The sequence below is a fragment of the Thermobia domestica genome, chromosome 11 (assembly GCF_964235325.1).
Source record: "Thermobia domestica chromosome 11, izTheDome1.hap1.1, whole genome shotgun sequence".
In the NCBI taxonomy this organism is placed as follows: domain Eukaryota; kingdom Metazoa; phylum Arthropoda; class Insecta; order Zygentoma; family Lepismatidae; genus Thermobia; species Thermobia domestica.
This window is the reverse complement of record NC_137464.1, coordinates 87454615-87481235: the sequence shown is the minus strand read 5'-3', so window position 1 is coordinate 87481235 and position 26621 is coordinate 87454615. Positions and strand designations below refer to the sequence as shown.

The 26621-nt window shown below is 38.1% G+C and overlaps 5 non-coding genes across 5 annotated transcripts; all 5 read left to right on the top strand.

Moving 5' to 3' along the window:
* The first annotated feature begins 558 nt into the window (after positions 1–558).
* On the top strand, positions 559–665 carry LOC145665557 (U6 spliceosomal RNA). Its single transcript, XR_014127577.1, has one exon. It is a non-coding gene; the product is annotated as a U6 spliceosomal RNA (small nuclear RNA).
* A 6888-nt stretch (positions 666–7553) lies between these two features.
* Positions 7554–7660, top strand: LOC145665556 (U6 spliceosomal RNA). Its single transcript, XR_014127576.1, has one exon. It is a non-coding gene; the product is annotated as a U6 spliceosomal RNA (small nuclear RNA).
* Positions 7661–11535: 3875 nt separating this feature from the next.
* LOC145665555 (U6 spliceosomal RNA) lies at positions 11536–11642 on the top strand. Its single transcript, XR_014127575.1, has one exon. It is a non-coding gene; the product is annotated as a U6 spliceosomal RNA (small nuclear RNA).
* A 3869-nt stretch (positions 11643–15511) lies between these two features.
* On the top strand, positions 15512–15618 carry LOC145665554 (U6 spliceosomal RNA). The gene has a single exon (XR_014127574.1). It is a non-coding gene; the product is annotated as a U6 spliceosomal RNA (small nuclear RNA).
* A 3869-nt stretch (positions 15619–19487) lies between these two features.
* Positions 19488–19594, top strand: LOC145665553 (U6 spliceosomal RNA). Its single transcript, XR_014127573.1, has one exon. It is a non-coding gene; the product is annotated as a U6 spliceosomal RNA (small nuclear RNA).
* The last annotated feature ends 7027 nt before the right edge of the window (positions 19595–26621 follow it).

Below are 26621 nucleotides of genomic sequence, written 5' to 3'. Positions count from 1 at the left end.
CGGGATGAAGGGGAAGAAGAAGAAGCCCAAATTGAATGCTAAAAAATAACATCATGTCCCACTAACGAAAATAGCCCACCAAACTACAGACAATTAACAAGTTAGATTAAATCACACCCAGCTTTTAAAGTTGAAATATTACAGACAGTAAAATATGCTTTTACATGGTTTTTCCCACCCCTTCTTTGTGTGGTTTACCATGTAAATATCTTGAGCATGTGCATGACCGATAAAGGGGGTTTCCCTGGACTCCATGTGTTTCCGGGGTTTTTCCTCCTACTACCCAAGCCAATGATGAGGTGAAAAATTCTTCACGCGCTTTCCTATCTTCTTTTTTACCCTTCTTTCTTTCTCTAATACACACTGTCCGGTAAATGTCTTAGGATAAAAACCGCGGCGCGACACCACAGACGACATGCTGCTTTAGATCTCTAACTGCATGTAGGAGGTGCACGTAGATATAGGTTGGTGCATCACTCAAGGGGGCGAGCTTTCTTGCTAAGGGGCCCTCTTTATTCTCTAATTTATTTCCGTATTTCCGTATTTCCAGGCGCGGACGTACTCGCTTCGGCGGTACATATACTAAAATTGGAACGATACAGAGAAGATTAGCATGGCCCCTGCGCAAGGATGACACGCAAAATCGTGAAGCGTTCCACATTTTTTCTCATTTCCAAGCCCAAAAATACAGATAATAACCGAATTAGTACAAACCTACATACTAACTCAACTTTCATATATTATTTATAATTTCCTAGCTCTTCCCTTACAAATGAGAATTATAGTAAACTCAACTTCTGAACAATGTTTGACAAACTGAGGACTCATTTCACTCCACAGCCCTGCACGGGCCGGGTTCAGCCCGGAATGTGACCGACTCAGCCATGCCCGTTTCAAGTAGTATAAAACTTAACCGGGCCGGCTCGGCACAGACACTCTGAAAGACGGATCGGAAACTAATGTTGTCAGCGTATGTTAATTGTAATGTGTTTGGGAAACTGACTCGTTATTCAAGACTGCAAAGTACTGTAATACTACTTCTACTACTACTACTTCTACTATTACTACTACGACCACTGCTAATACTACTAACACTCTAAGACTTCGCGTGAGAGTTGACATGTCTGGTGGTACCGAATTTACCTTCTAAGTACAAAAAAATGCGGAGAAATGCTACTTATTATGGCCCGTCTGGGAAGAATCTGAAAAGATGCTTGATCTAAGAGGGACAACGGTGCCACAGTAGGTAAAGCATTCACATTTGGTGCTAGAGGTAGTCGGATCAATACCTGCTCGTGCTATGTGATCTTTGTGGTGGACAAACACCGTGTGCGTGGGAGTTTCCGGGGTGGTCCCGTTTCCTCCCACTGTTTTCGTTTCACAAATTCATCCCATCATCATCCATACGGCCTGAGCCTTAGTTATCCAAAGAACGTATGATAAAGTCAAGTACTTGATGTACTAAGTAGAATTTGGTACGCTACCACAAGACCACGGAGGCCAAAACCGTGAACTAGCGTACTCGTAAGATCAGTGCAATTTGTAGTAATGTTCAATTAGCAAGGCAAATACCAAATGGTGTTACATGTTTCTGTATTTTTTATAGTATGATACTACAAATATAACAAAATATCATGATCAAATAAATCACCAGGACGCCTGGGTCGATTATGTGTTCCTGGAACGGTGGCTCAGTGGTTGAGCGTTCACCTCTGGTGCATGGAGTTCCTGTTTCAATCCCAGCTCTCGGCAAGTGAACTTTGTGGTGGACAAACACCGTTTGCGTTCTCTAGTTTTCTCCCACTTTATTCATTCCAGCATTTTAGTTATTTCCCATTATCACCGACTTCTTTAGCCTAGCTGGTATAACTGTGGGACGTAAAACTCCAAGATTTCATTTTCATTGTTTTGTTTTCGTATTACTAGTAATAGTAGTAGTGGTATTCGCTGTCGTATTAGTATAGTAATGAGTAGTAGCTGTAGTGGTAGTAGTAATAGTAGTAGGAGTGGCAGCAATAGTAGAATTAGCACCAGCATTCTTAATCATAATAGTAATAGTAGTATTAGCAGTAGTAGTTGTAGTATTAGTATCACATAAAGCGTAGCTGTTTTACATATCTTCTCTATTACTCGTAATGCAATAATCAATGTAGTATAAGACTCTTACGTCCATGAGCTGTATTATTGTATAATAAACACGGCTGGAGAGCAAGCACGGATAACAAATAAACAGAGAGAATAGGGCTATGGAAAACAAACCTTGGGTAACCTTTGACACGATTTTCCCATTCGAGAAAGACGAATGGATATTGCAATATAATCACGATACATTTTTCATTTTCCATTCGATATTGAGGGATTGACTTGACTTATCAGACTTGGTTGTTTTCAGGTCGGTTACGCCCGACCCGTTTGTGCTCGGCTTGTTTGTGCCCGGCCAGTTCCGGTTAGAACCCGGCCCGTTGTCCGTACGGCTCGAGATTCGGGCCGGGCCGCATTCGGTCGAGCCTGGCACAGAATACAGATCCATCCGGACAGTCTTCGGGCCTGAGTTTTCAGGCCACTGTTTCACTCACGGGACATAAGATGTCGGAACTAATATCTATGAGGTTTTCGTTTGATGAAAGGAATCACATTTCACCTACAGAATTTCTGTCAGAACTTAGCTGCATATTTGAAAATGCTGCCCACTACTGTATTGTTAGTGGACATTAAATGCATATTATAAAACATATAACAGCATCGTTGCGTCCATATTTCATGAATTTAAATGTATAAAAATGCGATGTCTAGTGATGAAAGATAATCGTCCACTTCATTCCTCATCATGAACAATTCTGCTGCCATCTTTGAAACCTCTAACTCATTTCCCTACCATTCCTCACTCACAATGTATTGTTCATACAATTCTCTAGTCTGGAGATAAATTTTATTTGCTCTTACGCCTTTAGCACTTACGAAGTAAATCACGGTCTTCTGTGTTCACAATCGAATAAGGCATTTTACTATTCACACATTAACATAAACAAGCTCCGATGTTTTCGTAATGGCGTTTATAGCTTGCTAACAAATGTAAGCACACAGCGTACATGCGCCAGATGTCCACGCAGCGGCCAAACGCCAAATCATACTTACTTATAGGTGTCCCGACAAAACGTACCAGCGACAAAACGTACCACTTGAATTTTCGCGACAAAACGTACCACTTTTGACGACCTGTCATAAATGACAACCTGTCATGGATTAATTAAAGCATTTCTGATATTTATTCCACGACAAAACGTACCACTTATATAAATTACAACCTGTCTTGGACTAATTAAAACATTTTGGATATTTAATCCGCGACAAAACGTACCACTTCAAGCATTTTTTTTTCAGCGTGTTCACAGATTATTCTCCAGATCGAACAAACTTCTCTTAAATGTTCTGTACGTGACAAACGTAACATTAAACACATTTATCAGCGAGTAAGAGAACACAAGTCTTCCAAAATACATTAGACCAATGTGGATGCTTATATATCTAACAAAAGAGGACATAATGTTAAGAAACTACTTCCTCATGAACAGGTAAAACAACGGCAGTATAAGGTTGAGAAGAACAGACAGGTAATGTATCGAGTTGTTAAAGTGCAGAAACTCATTGGTAAAAGAAGGCTTATTTACAGAGGAAATGTAGCAGTCTATAAACTGAAAGACACAGCTATAGATCATGGAAACTTTTTGGATATTATTCCTTTCTTAAGCAAATTTGCTCTTCCGCTTAAAAGTAATTTAAATAAGGTCACCGAGAAGTCATATACGAGGAAGTAAGCAGGATAGTGGTCGCATAACTTTTACTAAACACGGTGAATTTTGTTTTGAATGCACCAACACACTTATCAGAGAAGATATTTCGAAAGAAGTCTCTTAAGCTTCAATATTTTCTGTTCTATTAGACACTACTCAAGATATAGTAGTTTCAGGCCAGTGCTCTGTTTTTTTACGGTATGTTGTTAAAATGGTTGTTAAACAAAGTATTGCTGTCATTGTAAAATGCACATCTACCACAGGTCAGTGTCCTTGCGGTTTACTGCTGGAAATTCTGCAGGAAGTTGAACCTTGATATTAAGAAGTGTATTGGAAATTCAACCGATGGCTCAAGTAATATGCAAGGACAATATTCGAATTTTTTCAATTCACCTATGATCAGTTACACGTGTGATTCAGTTGATTTTGAGTTTAACGGCCCGTTTAGCAGCGAGGCTATATGAGACGGGACATACTGATTTACGCGAAATCCGAAGCACATGAGCTCCCACCAGGAATCGAACCCAGGTCTCCCACGACAAAGGCGCATACGCTAACCGCTTAACCACTAAGAAACTCAATTATACGTGTGGTGTTACGCTCATATACTCAATCATGTAATATGTGATCTGACAAAAAATTGCATTGATTCTGTGGCATTGTTCTGCTGAATGACTGTACGATATTTATGCGTGAGTCTTATCAGCGAATGGACATTTGGAAGATCAAATGTTAACAAAGGCGTCTTACAGTTATTGCGGAAACAAGATGGTAGAAAACACACTGTTTTTCAGAAAAAGTTTGGTCATTTTTCGAACCCAGAAAGTGCTTTGTATATAGAGTTGACCATAATAATTAAGAAAATTGCTTCCACAGAAAATATCAAACCAAAAGCTAGGTGTAAAGCGAAAGGATATATAAAAGATCTTCTAAAGTTCAAAACAACTCGGACAGCACAAATGTTCCTCAAGATATTTCAAGTGACGACTTCTCTGTCAAACTATCTCCAAATAGAGGGTGCTGCTAGTGTAGTCCTATCGGATGGTGCAGACTACTCTGTTCCAAGTGAAAGAGTAGAGAGATGATTTTGAATCCGTTAAGAATGCAGCATTAAGCTTTGCGGAATGGGCCAATAACAAATTTGAAGACTTAGAACGTGATTTCTTTCTTTCTTTTCTTTCTTTCTTTTTTTTTTTTTTCTATTGACCTGTCGACAATTCGCCTTCCGAGATGGACAAAGATTTTCCTGTGAATATGAATATGAAGCTGCTTCTATCCAATGACCAGGTACTGCATCGAAGCATTCAACACAATATTGGACATGGTAGTTTCAAGTATTTCTTCAAGACTCAAGAAGCAATGTATTTTATGGATTATTTGGACCCTAGACACTTTAACCAAGTAACAGAACTATAAATGTATTCTCTTGGACTTTTGAAGGACCTGGATATCCTTGAAAGTCAGTCTTGATGACGAGCACAACCGAGAAAAAATGACTGTCTTAATGGTGCAAGTGATTCAGAATTAGGAGAAAATACATTTGTTTACAAGGAAAGCGAATGCAAAACTTGTTTCAAAATTGTCCAATGTGCTGCTTTTTAATTTTGCAGAATTGTAAATTTTGCAGTAATACTTATCCAGGTTTTCAGCATACAAATTTTCAAAAACTAGTACACTAAAACATCTGCTAATTTTGTAATATAGTATACGTTCTCCTTGAACTTCATATAATATTTTGAACAATTCAGAATAATATACTGATGAAAGAATATCAGATTTTAATTGTCAATTGTTAATATTATTGACTTAATGTAGAAAGAAAACTGCAATTGATTTGTGACATTGAGATGCTGGTGGCCCTTGTGGGAGAAAGCGCCCTCGCCCCTCTAATAATGTCTATCCGTCTCTGGTCCAAAGCATGGATAAAGTGTGATGTAAATCAGCAAATATTCAAATATTGCATATGCAAGATTCTTGCCGGTCTTGGTCTGGTGAAAATCTTGCAGGTATGGTCTTGGTCTTGCATCCCTTAGTCTTAGTTTTGTTCTTCCATCGGTACTTTTCTCATCACCAATCTGTTCAACTATTAACCTTATTTCGGCCCATATATATATATATATATATATATATATATATATATATATATATATATATATATATATATATACTTATATACCGTCCTATCAACTGGTACGTTTTGTCGCCTGACATTATTTGATGGCTGATTGGAAGACTCTTTTTAAGTAGCCCTCCAGGCAAGTGGTACGTTTTGTCGCTTGTCATTATTTAAAGTGTTTTAACAAAACCCTTCACAAGCAGCCCTCAGGGTAAGTGGTAGGTTTTGTCGGTGGTACGTTTTGTCGCGTTTTCTTACTTATAAAGCGTGCGTTTACACCACTTAGTAAAATTGCTACTAGTATTATATTTCAATAATTATTGTAAGACATTGTTGAGATATTCTTTCACGATTATAAAATTAAGTATATTCTGATTTTTAACTACCTCAAAAGTTCTCTTCGTAGGTCGGTCTCAATCAAACTAGCAGCAATACTCCCACCCCTACTGATGATATACTGGCCAGGTAGGAACCTTAGACATGACAGAATATTATAATGGGGGTCATATCCCAATACGTCCTCCCTCTACCTACCCCCGTGTAGAGAGTCAATTCACTTCAACTTAAAGAAGTAAGTTTAAAATTAAGTTTCTTAAAACTCAGCAAATTTATACGAAAGGTAGAGTGTTTGGCTTTCCATGGAGCCTGTTACTATTTTAATATCACTGAAGTGGCAAGGGAGTAAATATAACTTATATTCGAAAATAAACATATTTAACCATATATTATTTCTAAGGTTCATAAACACAAAACTACATATTTAAAAAATAACTACAGTAAAGCATGAGATAATTGAAAGTGTATTGTGTGAGGTAAATGCGGGAGTTCGGTGTATGCTAATGATTTAATTGACTAAAATTGAGAGCTGTAATTCTGAAGTAATTAAAGCAGAAACGTTGAGTGCGAATTACTTTTTCGGATTTATATTTGATATTTGTTATTTTGTAATTCTTAGTACGTTAAAAGTTTATTTTAGAATATTGATTAAATAAATGAATAATAAAATGTTGATAAATAGTCACATGCTTTCTATAATATTCTAATCAAACATTATTTTTTAAATTCATTTCTTTGGTTTTCGTACTGATAAAGAAGAAGCATTCTCTTGTTTGTTAAAGTACCAAAATAACAATAAGTGTTCTGGCAACTAATGATGAGTCTGAAAACGCTGTTGCTTCAAACAAGTTTGAAAGCTAATGGCACCTTTTCGCGGTAAAATGAATTACATCAAAAATTTTGGAGCATTCCAGATTGGCATATGTGAAATAGAATCATTAATAATCCAAAATACTTTGACTAATATGTCGACAAAGAAACATGAATGTATTTATAATATCAGAGATGTTAATTTCTTCGGAAATGACACTTTATTCTATAGGGTAAACCCACTTTCTTCACCCTTCTGGCGTCACTGACTTTAGAACTGCTATAACATTATTTTAATTACGAAAATTTATATAAATAATATAAGGCAATATTGTTGATGTTAGATCAACCAGAAAATTAAGCTGCATTTTTTAATATAACAGATATCAAGTACTCACAGTAATTCCTAACTATGGGTCATGGAAAAATAATTAACTCCCGCTACGGAAAAGTTGTAACCAGTTGTTACTATATATACCGAGTGCATAGGAGGGGCGGACGTACTCGCTTCGGCGGTACATATACTAAAATTGGAACGATACAGAGAAGATTAGCATGGCCCCTGCGCAAGGATGACACGCAAAATCGTGAAGCGTTCCACATTTTTTCTCATTTCCAAGCCCAAAAATACAGATAATAACCGAATTAGTACAAACCTACATACTAACTCAACTTTCATATATTATTTATAATTTCCTAGCTCTTCCCTTACAAATGAGAATTATAGTAAACTCAACTTCTGAACAATGTTTGACAAACTGAGGATTCATTTCACTCCACAGCCCTGCACGGGCCGGGTTCAGCCTGGAATGTGACCGACCCAGCCATGCCCGTTTCAAGTAATATAAAACTTAACCGGGCCGGCTCGGCACGGACACTCTGAAAGACGGATCGGAAACTAATGTTGTCAGCGTATGTTAATTGTAATGTGTCTGGGAAACTGACTCGTTATTCGAGACTGCAAAGTACTGTAATACTACGTCTACTACTACTACTTCTACTATTACTACTACGACCACTGCTAATACTACTAACACTCTAAGACTTCGCGTGAGAGTTGACATGTCTGGTGGTACCGAATTTACCTTCTAAGTACAAAAAAATGCGGAGAAATGCTACTTATTATGGCCCGTCTGGGAAGAATCTGAAAAGATGCTTGATCTAAGAGGGACAACGGTGCCACAGTAGGTAAAGCATTCACATTTGGTGCTAGAGGTAGTCGGATCAATACCTGCTCGTGCTATGTGATCTTTGTGGTGGACAAACACCGTGTGCGTGGGAGTTTCCGGGGTGGTCCCGTTTCCTCCCACTGTTTTCGTTTCACAAATTCATCCCATCATCATCCATACGGCCTGAGCCTTAGTTATCCAAAGAACGTCTGATAAAGTCAAGTACTTGATGTACTAAGTAGAATTTGGTACGCTACCACAAGACCACGGAGGCCAAAACCGTGAACTGGCGTACTCGTAAGATCAGTGCAATTTGTAGTAATGTTCAATTAGCAAGGCAAATACCAAATGGTGTTACATGTTTCTGTATTTTTTATAGTATGATACTACAAATATAACAAAATATCATGATCAAACAAATCACCAGGACGCCTGGGTCGATTATGTGTTCCTGGAACGGTGGCTCAGTGGTTGAGCGTTCACCTCTGGTGCATGGAGTTCCTGTTTCAATCCCAGCTCTCGGCAAGTGAACTTTGTGGTGGACAAACACCGTTTGCGTTCTCTAGTTTTCTCCCACTTTATTCATTCCAGCATTTTAGTTATTTCCCATTATCACCGTCTTCTTTAGCCTAGCTGGCATAACTGTGGGACGTAAAACTCCAAGATTTCATTTTCATTGTTTTGTTTTCGTATTACTAGTAATAGTAGTAATGGTATTCGCTGTCGTATTAGTATTGTAATGAGTAGTAGCTGTAGTGGTAGTAGTAATAGTAGTAGGAGTGGCGGCAATAGTAGAATTAGCACCAGCATTCTTAATCATAATAGTAATAGTAGTATTAGCAGTAGTAGTTGTAGTATTAGTATCACATAAAGCGTAGCTGTTTTACATATCTTCTCTATTACTCGTAATGCAATAATCAGTGTAGTATAAGACTCTTACGTCCATGAGCTGTATTATTGTATAATAAACACGGCTGGAGAGCAAGCACGGATAACAAATAAACAGAGAGAATAGGGCTATGGAAAACAAACCTTGGGTAACCTTTGACACGATTTTCCCATTCGAGAAAGACGAATGGATATTGCAATATAATCACGATACATTTTTCATTTTCCATTCGATATTGAGGGATTGACTTGACTTATCAGACTTGGTTGTTTTCAGGTTGGTTACGCCCGACCCGTTTGTGCTCGGCTTGTTTGTGCCCGGCCAGTTTAAGGTTCGGCCCGGTTAGAACCCGGCCCGTTGTCCGTACGGCTCGAGATTCGGGCCGGGCCGCATTCGGTCGAGCCTGGCACAGAATACAGATCCATCCGGACAGTCTTCGGGCCTGAGTTTTCAGGCCACTGTTTCACTCACGGGACATAAGATGTCGGAACTAATATCTATGAGGTCTTCGTTTAATGAAAGGAATCACATTTCACCTACAGAATTTCTGTCAGAACTTAGCTGCATATTTGAAAATGCTGCCCACTACTGTATTGTTAGTGGACATTAAATGCATATTATAAAACATATAACAGCATCGTTGCGTCCATATTTCATGAATTTAAATGTATAAAAATGCGATGTCTAGTGATGAAAGATAATCGTCCACTTCATTCCTCATCATGAACAATTTTGCTGCCATCTTTGAAACCTCTAACTCATTTCTCTACCATTCCTCACTCACAATGTATTCTTCATACAATTCTCTAGTCTGGAGATAAATTTTATTTGCTCTTACGCCTTTAGCACTTACGAAGTAAATCACGGTCTTCTGTGTTCACAATCGAATGAGGCATTTTACTATTCACACATTAACATAAACAAGCTCCGATGTTTTCGTAATGGCGTTTATAGCTTGCTAACAAATGTAAGCACACAGCGTACATGCGCCAGATGTCCACGCAGCGGCCAAACGTCAAATCATGCTTACTTATAAAGCGTGCGTTTACACCACTTAGTGAAATTGCTACTAGTATTATATTTCAATAATTATTGTAAGACATTGTTGAGATATTCTTTCACGATTATAAAATTAAGTATTAAGTGTAACTGATTTTTAACTACCTCAAAAGTTCTCTTCGTAGGTCGGTCTCAATCAAACTAGCAGCAATACTCCCACCCCTACTGATGATATACTGGCCAGGTAGGAACCTTAGACATGACAGAATATTATAATGGGGGTCATATCCCAATACGTCCTCCCTCTACCTACCCCCGTGTAGAGAGTCAATTCACTTCAACTTAAAGAAGTAAGTTTAAAATTAAGTTTCTTAAAACTCAGCAAATTTATACGAAAGGTAGAGTGTTTGGCTTTCCATGGAGCCTGTTACTATTTTAATATCACTGAAGTGGCAAGGGAGTAAATATAACTTATATTCGAAAATAAACATATTTAACCATATATTATTTCTAAGGTTCATAAACACAAAACTACATATTTAAAAAATAACTACAGTAAAGCATGAGATAATTGAAAGTGTATTGTGTGAGGTAAATGCGGGAGTTCGGTGTATGCTAATGATTTAATTGACTAAAATTGAGAGCTGTAATTCTGAAGTAATTAAAGCAGAAACGTTGAGTGCGAATTACTTTTTCGGATTTATATTTGATATTTGTTATTTTGTAATTCTTAGTATGTTAAAAGTTTATTTTAGAATATTGATTAAATAAATGAATAATAAAATGTTGATAAATAGTCACATGCTTTCTATAATATTCTAATCAAACATTATTTTTTAAATTCATTTCTTTGGTTTTCGTACTGATAAAGAAGAAGCATTCTCTTGTTTGTTAAAGTACCAAAATAACAACAAGTGTTCTGGCAACTAATGATGAGTCTGAAAACGCTGTTGCTTCAAACAAGTTTGAGAGCTAATGGCACCTTTTCGCGGTAAAATGAATTACATCAAAAATTTTGGAGCATTCCAGATTGGCATATGTAAAATAGAGTCATTAATAATCCAAAATACTTTGACTAATATGTCGACAAAGAAACATGAATGTATTTATAATATCAGAGATGTTAATTTCTTCGGAAATGACACTTTATTCTATAGGGTAAACCCACTTTCTTCACCCTTCTGGCGTCACTGACTTTAGAACTGCTATAACATTATTTTAATTACGAAAATTTATATAAATAATATAAGGCAATATTGTTGATGTTAGATCAACCAGAAAATTAAGCTGCATTTTTTAATATAACAGATATCAAGTACTCACAGTAATTCCTAACTATGGGTCATGGAAAAATAATTAACTCCCGCTACGGAAAAGTTGTAACCAGTTGTTACTATATATACCGAGTGCATAGGAGGCGCGGACGTACTCGCTTCGGCGGTACATATACTAAAATTGGAACGATACAGAGAAGATTAGCATGGCCCCTGCGCAAGGATGACACGCAAAATCGTGAAGCGTTCCACATTTTTTCTCATTTCCAAGCCCAAAAATACAGATAATAACCGAATTAGTACAAACCTACATACTAACTCAACTTTCATATATTATTTATAATTTCCTAGCTCTTCCCTTACAAATGAGAATTATAGTAAACTCAACTTCTGAACAATGTTTGACAAACTGAGGATTCATTTCACTCCACAGCCCTGCACGGGCCGGGTTCAGCCTGGAATGTGACCGACCCAGCCATGCCCGTTTCAAGTAATATAAAACTTAACCGGGCCGGCTCGGCACGGACACTCTGAAAGACGGATCGGAAACTAATGTTGTCAGCGTATGTTAATTGTAATGTGTCTGGGAAACTGACTCGTTATTCGAGACTGCAAAGTACTGTAATACTACTTCTACTACTACTACTTCTACTATTACTACTACGACCACTGCTAATACTACTAACACTCTAAGACTTCGCGTGAGAGTTGACATGTCTGGTGGTACCGAATTTACCTTCTAAGTACAAAAAAATGCGGAGAAATGCTACTTATTATGGCCCGTCTGGGAAGAATCTGAAAAGATGCTTGATCTAAAAGGGACAACGGTGCCACAGTAGGTAAAGCATTCACATTTGGTGCTAGAGGTAGTCGGATCAATACCTGCTCGTGCTATGTGATCTTTGTGGTGGACAAACACCGTGTGCGTGGGAGTTTCCGGGGTGGTCCCGTTTCCTCCCACTGTTTTCGTTTCACAAATTCATCCCATCATCATCCATACGGCCTGAGCCTTAGTTATCCAAAGAACGTCTGATAAAGTCAAGTACTTGATGTATTAAGTAGAATTTGGTACGCTACCACAAGACCACGGAGGCCAAAACCGTGAACTGGCGTACTCGTAAGATCAGTGCAATTTGTAGTAATGTTCAATTAGCAAGGCAAATACCAAATGGTGTTACATGTTTCTGTATTTTTTATAGTATGATACTACAAATATAACAAAATATCATGATCAAACAAATCACCAGGACGCCTGGGTCGATTATGTGTTCCTGGAACGGTGGCTCAGTGGTTGAGCGTTCACCTCTGGTGCATGGAGTTCCTGTTTCAATCCCAGCTCTCGGCAAGTGAACTTTGTGGTGGACAAACACCGTTTGCGTTCTCTAGTTTTCTCCCACTTTATTCATTCCAGCATTTTAGTTATTTCCCATTATCACCGTCTTCTTTAGCCTAGCTGGCATAACTGTGGGACGTAAAACTCCAAGATTTCATTTTCATTGTTTTGTTTTCGTATTACTAGTAATAGTAGTAATGGTATTCGCTGTCGTATTAGTATTGTAATGAGTAGTAGCTGTAGTGGTAGTAGTAATAGTAGTAGGAGTGGCGGCAATAGTAGAATTAGCACCAGCATTCTTAATCATAATAGTAATAGTAGTATTAGCAGTAGTAGTTGTAGTATTAGTATCACATAAAGCGTAGCTGTTTTACATATCTTCTCTATTACTCGTAATGCAATAATCAGTGTAGTATAAGACTCTTACGTCCATGAGCTGTATTATTGTATAATAAACACGGCTGGAGAGCAAGCACGGATAACAAATAAACAGAGAGAATAGGGCTATGGAAAACAAACCTTGGGTAACCTTTGACACGATTTTCCCATTCGAGAAAGACGAATGGATATTGCAATATAATCACGATACATTTTTCATTTTCCATTCGATATTGAGGGATTGACTTGACTTATCAGACTTGGTTGTTTTCAGGTTGGTTACGCCCGACCCGTTTGTGCTCGGCTTGTTTGTACCCGGCCAGTTTAAGGTTCGGCCCGGTTAGAACCCGGCCCGTTGTCCGTACGGCTCGAGATTCGGGCCGGGCCGCATTCGGTCGAGCCTGGCACAGAATACAGATCCATCCGGACAGTCTTCGGGCCTGAGTTTTCAGGCCACTGTTTCACTCACGGGACATAAGATGTCGGAACTAATATCTATGAGGTCTTCGTTTAATGAAAGGAATCACATTTAACCTACAGAATTTCTGTCAGAACTTAGCTGCATATTTGAAAATGCTGCCCACTACTGTATTGTTAGTGGACATTAAATGCATATTATAAAACATATAACAGCATCGTTGCGTCCATATTTCATGAATTTAAATGTATAAAAATGCGATGTCTAGTGATGAAAGATAATCGTCCACTTCATTCCTCATCATGAACAATTTTGCTGCCATCTTTGAAACCTCTAACTCATTTCTCTACCATTCCTCACTCACAATGTATTCTTCATACAATTCTCTAGTCTGGAGATAAATTTTATTTGCTCTTACGCCTTTAGCACTTACGAAGTAAATCACGGTCTTCTGTGTTCACAATCGAATGAGGCATTTTACTATTCACACATTAACATAAACAAGCTCCGATGTTTTCGTAATGGCGTTTATAGCTTGCTAACAAATGTAAGCACACAGCGTACATGCGCCAGATGTCCACGCAGCGGCCAAACGTCGAATCATGCTTACTTATAAAGCGTGCGTTTACACCACTTAGTGAAATTGCTACTAGTATTATATTTCAATAATTATTGTAAGACATTGTTGAGATATTCTTTCACGATTATAAAATTAAGTATATTCTGATTTTTAACTACCTCAAAAGTTCTCTTCGTAGGTCGGTCTCAATCAAACTAGCAGCAATACTCCCACCCCTACTGATGATATACTGGCCAGGTAGGAACCTTAGACATGACAGAATATTATAATGGGGGTCATATCCCAATACGTCCTCCCTCTACCTACCCCCGTGTAGAGAGTCAATTCACTTCAACTTAAAGAAGTAAGTTTAAAATTAAGTTTCTTAAAACTCAGCAAATTTATACGAAAGGTAGAGTGTTTGGCTTTCCATGGAGCCTGTTACTATTTTAATATCACTGAAGTGGCAAGGGAGTAAATATAACTTATATTCGAAAATAAACATATTTAACCATATATTATTTCTAAGGTTCATAAACACAAAACTACATATTTAAAAAATAACTACAGTAAAGCATGAGATAATTGAAAGTGTATTGTGTGAGGTAAATGCGGGAATTCGGTGTATGCTAATGATTTAATTGACTAAAATTGAGAGCTGTAATTCTGAAGTAATTAAAGCAGAAACGTTGAGTGCGAATTACTTTTTCGGATTTATATTTGATATTTGTTATTTTGTAATTCTTAGTATGTTAAAAGTTTATTTTAGAATATTGATTAAATAAATGAATAATAAAATGTTGATAAATAGTCACATGCTTTCTATAATATTCTAATCAAACATTATTTTTTAAATTCATTTCTTTGGTTTTCGTACTGATAAAGAAGAAGCATTCTCTTGTTTGTTAAAGTACCAAAATAACAACAAGTGTTCTGGCAACTAATGATGAGTCTGAAAACGCTGTTGCTTCAAACAAGTTTGAGAGCTAATGGCACCTTTTCGCGGTAAAATGAATTACATCAAAAATTTTGGAGCATTCCAGATTGGCATATGTAAAATAGAGTCATTAATAATCCAAAATACTTTGACTAATATGTCGACAAAGAAACATGAATGTATTTATAATATCAGAGATGTTAATTTCTTCGGAAATGACACTTTATTCTATAGGGTAAACCCACTTTCTTCACCCTTCTGGCGTCACTGACTTTAGAACTGCTATAACATTATTTTAATTACGAAAATTTATATAAATAATATAAGGCAATATTGTTGATGTTAGATCAACCAGAAAATTAAGCTGCATTTTTTAATATAACAGATATCAAGTACTCACAGTAATTCCTAACTATGGGTCATGGAAAAATAATTAACTCCCGCTACGGAAAAGTTGTAACCAGTTGTTACTATATATACCGAGTGCATAGGAGGGGCGGACGTACTCGCTTCGGCGGTACATATACTAAAATTGGAACGATACAGAGAAGATTAGCATGGCCCCTGCGCAAGGATGACACGCAAAATCGTGAAGCGTTCCACATTTTTTCTCATTTCCAAGCCCAAAAATACAGATAATAACCGAATTAGTACAAACCTACATACTAACTCAACTTTCATATATTATTTATAATTTCCTAGCTCTTCCCTTACAAATGAGAATTATAGTAAACTCAACTTCTGAACAATGTTTGACAAACTGAGGATTCATTTCACTCCACAGCCCTGCACGGGCCGGGTTCAGCCTGGAATGTGACCGACCCAGCCATGCCCGTTTCAAGTAATATAAAACTTAACCGGGCCGGCTCGGCACGGACACTCTGAAAGACGGATCGGAAACTAATGTTGTCAGCGTATGTTAATTGTAATGTGTCTGGGAAACTGACTCGTTATTCGAGACTGCAAAGTACTGTAATACTACTTCTACTACTACTACTTCTACTATTACTACTACGACCACTGCTAATACTACTAACACTCTAAGACTTCGCGTGAGAGTTGACATGTCTGGTGGTACCGAATTTACCTTCTAAGTACAAAAAAATGCGGAGAAATGCTACTTATTATGGCCCGTCTGGGAAGAATCTGAAAAGATGCTTGATCTAAGAGGGACAACGGTGCCACAGTAGGTAAAGCATTCACATTTGGTGCTAGAGGTAGTCGGATCAATACCTGCTCGTGCTATGTGATCTTTGTGGTGGACAAACACCGTGTGCGTGGGAGTTTCCGGGGTGGTCCCGTTTCCTCCCACTGTTTTCGTTTCACAAATTCATCCCATCATCATCCATACGGCCTGAGCCTTAGTTATCCAAAGAACGTCTGATAAAGTCAAGTACTTGATGTACTAAGTAGAATTTGGTACGCTACCACAAGACCACGGAGGCCAAAACCGTGAACTGGCGTACTCGTAAGATCAGTGCAATTTGTAGTAATGTTCAATTAGCAAGGCAAATACCAAATGGTGTTACATGTTTCTGTATTTTTTATAGTATGATACTACAAATATAACAAAATATCATGATCAAACAAATCACCAGGACGCCTGGGTCGATTATGTGTTCCTGGAACGGTGGCTCAGTGGTTGAGCGTTCACCTCTGGTGCATGGAGTTCCTGTTTCAATCCCAGCTCTCGGCAAGTGAACTTTGTGGTGGACAAACACCGTTTGCGTTCTCTAGTTTTCTCCCACTTTATTCATTCCAGCATTTTAGTTATTTCCCATTATCACCGTCTTCTTTAGCCTAGCTGGCATAACTGTGGGACGTAAAACTCCAAGATTTCATTTTCATTGTCTTGTTTTCGTATTACTAGTAATAGTAGTAATGGTATTCGCTGTCGTATTAGTATTGTAATGAGTAGTAGCTGTAGTGGTAGTAGTAATAGTAGTAGGAGTGGCGGCAATAGTAGAATTAGCACCAGCATTCTTAATCATAATAGTAATAGTAGTATTAGCAGTAGTAGTTGTAGTATTAGTATCACATAAAGCGTAGCTGTTTTACATATCTTCTCTATTACTCGTAATGCAATAATCAGTGTAGTATAAGACTCTTACGTCCATGAGCTGTATTATTGTATAATAAACACGGCTGGAGAGCAAGCACGGATAACAAATAAACAGAGAGAATAGGGCTATGGAAAACAAACCTTGGGTAACCTTTGACACGATTTTCCCATTCGAGAAAGACGAATGGATATTGCAATATAATCACGATACATTTTTCATTTTCCATTCGATATTGAGGGATTGACTTGACTTATCAGACTTGGTTGTTTTCAGGTTGGTTACGCCCGACCCGTTTGTGCTCGGCTTGTTTGTGCCCGGCCAGTTTAAGGTTCGGCCCGGTTAGAACCCGGCCCGTTGTCCGTACGGCTCGAGATTCGGGCCGGGCCGCATTCGGTCGAGCCTGGCACAGAATACAGATCCATCCGGACAGTCTTCGGGCCTGAGTTTTCAGGCCACTGTTTCACTCACGGGACATAAGATGTCGGAACTAATATCTATGAGGTCTTCGTTTAATGAAAGGAATCACATTTCACCTACAGAATTTCTGTCAGAACTTAGCTGCATATTTGAAAATGCTGCCCACTACTGTATTGTTAGTGGACATTAAATGCATATTATAAAACATATAACAGCATCGTTGCGTCCATATTTCATGAATTTAAATGTATAAAAATGCGATGTCTAGTGATGAAAGATAATCGTCCACTTCATTCCTCATCATGAACAATTTTGCTGCCATCTTTGAAACCTCTAACTCATTTCTCTACCATTCCTCACTCACAATGTATTGTTCATACAATTCTCTAGTCTGGAGATAAATTTTATTTGCTCTTACGCCTTTAGCACTTACGAAGTAAATCACGGTCTTCTGTGTTCACAATCGAATGAGGCATTTTACTATTCACACATTAACATAAACAAGCTCCGATGTTTTCGTAATGGCGTTTATAGCTTGCTAACAAATGTAAGCACACAGCGTACATGCGCCAGATGTCCACGCAGCGGCCAAACGCCAAATCATACTTATTTATAAAGCGTGCGTTTACACCACTTAGTGAAATTGCTACTAGTATTATATTTCAATAATTATTGTAAGACATTGTTGAGATATTCTTTCACGATTATAAAATTAAGTATATTCTGATTTTTAACTACCTCAAAAGTTCTCTTCGTAGGTCGGTCTCAATCAAACTAGCAGCAATACTCCCACCCCTACTGATGATATACTGGCCAGGTAGGAACCTTAGACATGACAGAATATTATAATGGGGGTCATATCCCAATACGTCCTCCCTCTACCTACCCCCGTGTAGAGAGTCAATTCACTTCAACTTAAAGAAGTAAGTTTAAAATTAAGTTTCTTAAAACTCAGCAAATTTATACGAAAGGTAGAGTGTTTGGCTTTCCATGGAGCCTGTTACTATTTTAATATCACTGAAGTGGCAAGGGAGTAAATATAACTTATATTCGAAAATAAACATATTTAACCATATATTATTTCTAAGGTTCATAAACACAAAACTACATATTTAAAAAATAACTACAGTAAAGCATGAGATAATTGAAAGTGTATTGTGTGAGGTAAATGCGGGAGTTCGGTGTATGCTAATGATTTAATTGACTAAAATTGAGAGCTGCAATTCTGAAGTAATTAAAGCAGAAACGTTGAGTGCGAATTACTTTTTCGGATTTATATTTGATATTTGTTATTTTGTAATTCTTAGTATGTTAAAAGTTTATTTTAGAATATTGATTAAATAAATGAATAATAAAATGTTGATAAATAGTCACATGCTTTCTATAATATTCTAATCAAACATTATTTTTTAAATTCATTTCTTTGGTTTTCGTACTGATAAAGAAGAAGCATTCTCTTGTTTGTTAAAGTACCAAAATAACAACAAGTGTTCTGGCAACTAATGATGAGTCTGAAAACGCTGTTGCTTCAAACAAGTTTGAGAGCTAATGGCACCTTTTCGCGGTAAAATGAATTACATCAAAAATTTTGGAGCATTCCAGATTGGCATATGTAAAATAGAGTCATTAATAATCCAAAATACTTTGACTAATATGTCGACAAAGAAACATGAATGTATTTATAATATCAGAGATGTTAATTTCTTCGGAAATGACACTTTATTCTATAGGGTAAACCCACTTTCTTCACCCTTCTGGCGTCACTGACTTTAGAACTGCTATAACATTATTTTAATTACGAAAATTTATATAAATAATATAAGGCAATATTGTTGATGTTAGATCAACCAGAAAATTAAGCTGCATTTTTTAATATAACAGATATCAAGTACTCACAGTAATTCCTAACTATGGGTCATGGAAAAATAATTAACTCCCGCTACGGAAAAGTTGTAACCAGTTGTTACTATATATACCGAGTGCATAGGAGGCGCGGACGTACTCGCTTCGGCGGTACATATACTAAAATTGGAACGATACAGAGAAGATTAGCATGGCCCCTGCGCAAGGATGACACGCAAAATCGTGAAGCGTTCCACATTTTTTCTCATTTCCAAGCCCAAAAATACAGATAATAACCGAATTAGTACAAACCTACATACTAACTCAACTTTCATATATTATTTATAATTTCCTAGCTCTTCCCTTACAAATGAGAATTATAGTAAACTCAACTTCTGAACAATGTTTGACAAACTGAGGATTCATTTCACTCCACAGCCCTGCACGGGCCGGGTTCAGCCCGGAATGTGACCGACCCAGCCATGCCCGTTTCAAGTAATATAAAACTTAACCGGGCCGGCTCGGCACGGACACTCTGAAAGACGGATCGGAAACTAATGTTGTCAGCGTATGTTAATTGTAATGTGTCTGGGAAACTGACTCGTTATTCGAGACTGCAAAGTACTGTAATACTACTTCTACTACTACTACTTCTACTATTACTACTACGACCACTGCTAATACTACTAACACTCTAAGACTTCGCGTGAGAGTTGACATGTCTGGTGGTACCGAATTTACCTTCTAAGTACAAAAAAATGCGGAGAAATGCTACTTATTATGGCCCGTCTGGGAAGAATCTGAAAAGATGCTTGATCTAAGAGGGACAACGGTGCCACAGTAGGTAAAGCATTCACATTTGGTGCTAGAGGTAGTCGGATCAATACCTGCTCGTGCTATGTGATCTTTGTGGTGGACAAACACCGTGTGCGTGGGAGTTTCCGGGGTGGTCCCGTTTCCTCCCACTGTTTTCGTTTCACAAATTCATCCCATCATCATCCATACGGCCTGAGCCTTAGTTATCCAAAGAACGTCTGATAAAGTCAAGTACTTGATGTACTAAGTAGAATTTGGTACGCTACCACAAGACCACGGAGGCCAAAACCGTGAACTGGCGTACTCGTAAGATCAGTGCAATTTGTAGTAATGTTCAATTAGCAAGGCAAATACCAAATGGTGTTACATGTTTCTGTATTTTTTATAGTATGATACTACAAATATAACAAAATATCATGATCAAACAAATCACCAGGACGCCTGGGTCGATTATGTGTTCCTGGAACGGTGGCTCAGTGGTTGAGCGTTCACCTCTGGTGCATGGAGTTCCTGTTTCAATCCCAGCTCTCGGCAAGTGAACTTTGTGGTGGACAAACACCGTTTGCGTTCTCTAGTTTTCTCCCACTTTATTCATTCCAGCATTTTAGTTATTTCCCATTATCACCGTCTTCTTTAGCCTAGCTGGCATAACTGTGGGACGTAAAACTCCAAGATTTCATTTTCATTGTTTTGTTTTCGTATTACTAGTAATAGTAGTAATGGTATTCGCTGTCGTATTAGTATTGTAATGAGTAGTAGCTGTAGTGGTAGTAGTAATAGTAGTAGGAGTGGCGGCAATAGTAGAATTAGCACCAGCATTCTTAATCATAATAGTAATAGTAGTATTAGCAGTAGTAGTTGTAGTATTAGTATCACATAAAGCGTAGCTGTTTTACATATCTTCTCTATTACTCGTAATGCAATAATCAGTGTAGTATAAGACTCTTACGTCCATGAGCTGTATTATTGTATAATAAACACGGCTGGAGAGCAAGCACGGATAACAAATAAACAGAGAGAATAGGGCTATGGAAAACAAACCTTGGGTAACCTTTGACACGATTTTCCCATTCGAGAAAGACGAATGGATATTGCAATATAATCACGATACATTTTTCATTTTCCATTCGATATTGAGGGATTGACTTGACTTATCAGACTTGGTTGTTTTCAGGTTGGTTACGCCCGACCCGTTTGTGCTCGGCTTGTTTGTGCCCGGCCAGTTTAAGGTTCGGCCCGGTTAGAACCCGGCCCGTTGTCCGTACGGCTCGAGATTCGGGCCGGGCCGCATTCGGTCGAGCCTGGCACAGAATACAGATCCATCCGGACAGTCTTCGGGCCTGAGTTTTCAGGCCACTGTTTCACTCACGGGACATAAGATGTCGGAACTAATATCTATGAGGTCTTCGTTTAATGAAAGGAATCACATTTAACCTACAGAATTTCTGTCAGAACTTAGCTGCATATTTGAAAATGCTGCCCACTACTGTATTGTTAGTGGACATTAAATGCATATTATAAAACATATAACAGCATCGTTGCGTCCATATTTCATGAATTTAAATGTATAAAAATGCGATGTCTAGTGATGAAAGATAATCGTCCACTTCATTCCTCATCATGAACAATTTTGCTGCCATCTTTGAAACCTCTAACTCATTTCTCTACCATTCCTCACTCACAATGTATTCTTCATACAATTCTCTAGTCTGGAGATAAATTTTATTTGCTCTTACGCCTTTAGCACTTACGAAGTAAATCACGGTCTTCTGTGTTCACAATCGAATGAGGCATTTTACTATTCACACATTAACATAAACAAGCTCCGATGTTTTCGTAATGGCGTTTATAGCTTGCTAACAAATGTAAGCACACAGCGTACATGCGCCAGATGTCCACGCAGCGGCCAAACGCCAAATCATACTTACTTATAAAGCGTGCGTTTACACCACTTAGTGAAATTGCTACTAGTATTATATTTCAATAATTATTGTAAGACATTGTTGAGATATTCTTTCACGATTATAAAATTAAGTATATTCTGATTTTTAACTACCTCAAAAGTTCTCTTCGTAGGTCGGTCTCAATCAAACTAGCAGCAATACTCCCACCCCTACTGATGATATACTGGCCAGGTAGGAACCTTAGACATGACAGAATATTATAATGGGGGTCATATCCCAATACGTCCTCCCTCTACCTACCCCCGTGTAGAGAGTCAATTCACTTCAACTTAAAGAAGTAAGTTTAAAATTAAGTTTCTTAAAACTCAGCAAATTTATACGAAAGGTAGAGTGTTTGGCTTTCCATGGAGCCTGTTACTATTTTAATATCACTGAAGTGGCAAGGGAGTAAATATAACTTATATTCGAAAATAAACATATTTAACCATATATTATTTCTAAGGTTCATAAACACAAAACTACATATTTAAAAAATAACTACAGTAAAGCATGAGATAATTGAAAGTGTATTGTGTGAGGTAAATGCGGGAGTTCGGTGTATGCTAATGATTTAATTGTTTAAAATTGAGAGCTGTAATTCTGAAGTAATTAAAGCAGAAACGTTGAGTGCGAATTACTTTTTCGGATTTATATTTGATATTTGTTATTTTGTAATTCTTAGTATGTTAAAAGTTTATTTTAGAATATTGATTAAATAAATGAATAATAAAATGTTGATAAATAGTCACATGCTTTCTATAATATTCTAATCAAACATTATTTTTTAAATTCATTTCTTTGGTTTTCGTACTGATAAAGAAGAAGCATTCTCTTGTTTGTTAAAGTACCAAAATAACAATAAGTGTTCTGGCAACTAATGATGAGTCTGAAAACGCTGTTGCTTCAAACAAGTTTGAAAGCTAATGGCACCTTTTCGCGGTAAAATGAATTACATCAAAAATTTTGGAGCATTCCAGATTGGCATATGTAAAATAGAGTCATTAATAATCCAAAATACTTTGACTAATATGTCGACAAAGAAACATGAATGTATTTATAATATCAGAGATGTTAATTTCTTCGGAAATGACACTTTATTCTATAGGGTAAACCCACTTTCTTCACCCTTCTGGCGTCACTGACTTTAGAACTGCTATAACATTATTTTAATTACGAAAATTTATATAAATAATATAAGGCAATATTGTTGATGTTAGATCAACCAGAAAATTAAGCTGCATTTTTTAATATAACAGATATCAAGTACTCACAGTAATTCCTAACTATGGGTCATGGAAAAATAATTAACTCCCGCTACGGAAAAGTTGTAACCAGTTGTTACTATATATACCGAGTGCATAGGAGGCGCGGACGTACTCGCTTATACAGTTCGGTCTGTGCAGTCGCGGTGTGCACATCGCTCGTCTGCTGTGTGCTTGTAAGCTGTGTGCAGTTACGAACGCTTCGTTTTTGTTCCTCGTGTTTTGCACATTTGTGTGTGGTATTGGACTGTGAACGTCTTTATTACGACCCAGTGCTATTCTTTTGGTCTTTTGATAACGGTTTTGCGACATGGTTAGTTTACGAGTGAATACTATACGAATTAATTTTCGTCCTGTCAGTAATCGTCCCACGTCGATTAAACTCCATGAGTGGATTGCTTCAACCTTCAAATTATCCCCGGACCAGGTTATCTCAATAGAAATGGACTTCAACAGGAAAATATTGTATATTAAACTCTTAAACCAGATTACTTATGAGCAAATACTACGTGATTCACAAGGTAAAGTTGTGTACAAAGATGACGACAGTGAATTTGTTCTGGACCTTGATTCTGCTAGTAATATGTCGCAATTAGTTAAACTCCACGTATGTCCTAGTGAACTAGATAATGCTAAAATCATCAGTGTGCTTTCTAAGTACGGCGAGGTGCAACATATTGAAGACGAATACTATGATGCAGGTCACATTTATAAAACTCGTACTGGCAGGAAGTTGATACGCATGAACATTAAGCATTCCATACCTTCCTATGTGACAATCGCAGGCTTACGATTGTGGGTCACATATTATGGTCAAATCAAGACATGCAGTTTCTGTGATAGTCCTCTACATTTTTTCCAAGATTGTGATAAGCGTCGCTCTAGTACCCTTCCCCTATCCTCTCGTCCCGTACTCCGATCTTCCCCTTTGTCACGCCCTGCTCCTATTAATCTTCCTTCCGCAACGCCCACACCAGAATTACTTAATTTCAACACCTTCCCACTTTTGACCTCGCCTCGTGACATTCCTGCTGTCAAATCGCCCGATCCTCCCGTGCACCTTCCTTGTGATTCCATGATGCATACAGCTCCGTCGACTTCTGATACTATGGATTCTGCTAACGGCACAGTGAATATTGAAGAGGCCCCTCCCATTAGTGATGACCATATTGTTGAGCCTCCACAGGAACCTGATACAGGTTTATGTTCACTTTCTGACCAACGTGTTCTCAACAGTGATGACGTTCCTTCTGTGCACCGCCAATCTGATGTGACAACTCTCACCTCTCTGTCCCCTTCTGGTGCCCCACCTAGTGTCAACGCCCCACCTACTAGTGATAGTGTTTTGCCCAGTGATGTGGTTGTTTCTACTGCTAGTAACCTTAGTGCAAGTGAAAATGTGTTTTTGTCCCAAACCCGGCGCAAGAAAAAGAAAACTGAAAGTGGCGACAGTGATTTTTCTTTGAAGTTAATAAAGTCTCAAGATAGTTATATTGTAGAGTCCGCTCGTACCCGTTCAAAGTCTCGTCCTAGGAAAGGGATTGACAGTGCATCGGATCTTTCGTAATATCCCTTCTCTCTCTAATGTCCTCTTCTTTCTCCTTTCTACAATTTTTTTTTCTTTGGTGGATCCAAATGTATAGTTTTCGTATCGCCACTCTAAACTTAAACGGTTTAAGTTCCTTGGTTAAGCAACATGCTTTAAGTGATTTCATCCGTAAAGCAGAGATAGATATCCTCTTCACACAGGAAGTGGCTTTGCCTGAATTTTCCAACCTCTTTAATCACTCCTGGTGCTCTAATTTTAATCCCCAAGGCTTAGGAACTGCAATTATATATAGAAGTGATATAGACTTTCTTGAACACCCTACTCCTCTAACTGATAGACTTACTGTGGGCCAACTACGGACTATACGGTTATGTAACAGTTATGCTCCTGCTGGGAACTCTCAAACTAGGGCACGGAACAATTTCTTCGAAACTGATCTCATGCAGGCGTTATATAATGGGTCCAACCCCTGTATCCTCGCTGGAGACTTCAATGCAGTACTTTCAGAGATAGATGCCCAGCCTCATTACCCCTTCTCACCTTCCCTACACAAAGTGATTGAAACATATGACCTCGTCGATGTGTGGCGTTTCTATTTTCCCAGCGTTCCGGGTCATACTTTTTGGACATCGCATTCATCCTCGAGACTTGATCAAATTTACGTCAGCCGCATCTTATTGCCTTACGTCAAGGACATCAAAATTGAACCTGTGATTTTTAGTGATCATTATTGTGTCGTTATGACTATCAATTTACCTGTAACAAAATTCCTTAAAAGTAATTCATTGTGGTATTTTAATACGTCGATCCTTGCTGAAGCGGACTATCAATCTGTCATCCGTGCTGAGTGGGCATCCTTAATGGAGGAGAAACGCAGCTATAAAGGTACTGTTATGAACTTTTGGGAGAAACGTGTAAAACCTGTGTTTCGTTTTGTTAGTAAACAATACAGTATTCATCGTCATCAGGCCTTCTGTGAACAGTATGCATATTATTCTAAACTTTTACGGGACTATGTGAAGGCGCAGGCTCAAGGAGAATCTGTTCGGCCTCAAATTCATCAAATCAAGGCTTTTCTTCTCTCTATGCATCGCCGACGTATGTACGGCCATATTGTTCGTAGCAAGATTCCTTCGACTGATTCCACAGAATCTGTTAGTACTGTCCACGTACAGCGAGAACGTAGTAGAGGTAAACAACAGCTGATTTCGCATCTTAAAGACCCCGATGGACATTTATATGAGGGACCTCACGTGACTGCATATCTTATAGAACATTTTAAACATCTCTATGCCACGCCTTCTTTGTTTGTCAGTGATGATACTCTTTTTGAACACATACCAGCTACTTTAACCGATGGTGACAGGGAGCGTCTTAGCCAGCCCTTCACGGTAGACGAGGTCATGACCTCCATTAAACTTGGTAAACGAGGCAAATCCACTGGTGTCGACTCCTTGCCCGTGGAATTCTATGTCACTTTTATTGACATCCTTGCTCCCTTTCTCACTGACCTTTTTAACGAGTATCGTGATAGTTGCATTTTAGGAACCTCCTTACGAACGGACATCACTGTGTTGGTTCCCAAACATGCAAACGCCCATGACGTTGATGCCCTTCGACCTCTCAGCTTACTGTGTACGGACCTCAAAATTTTGACCCGTTGCCTCACTCTGCGAATGAAAACATACATTGAAGATCTCTTAAGCCCCTGTCAATATGG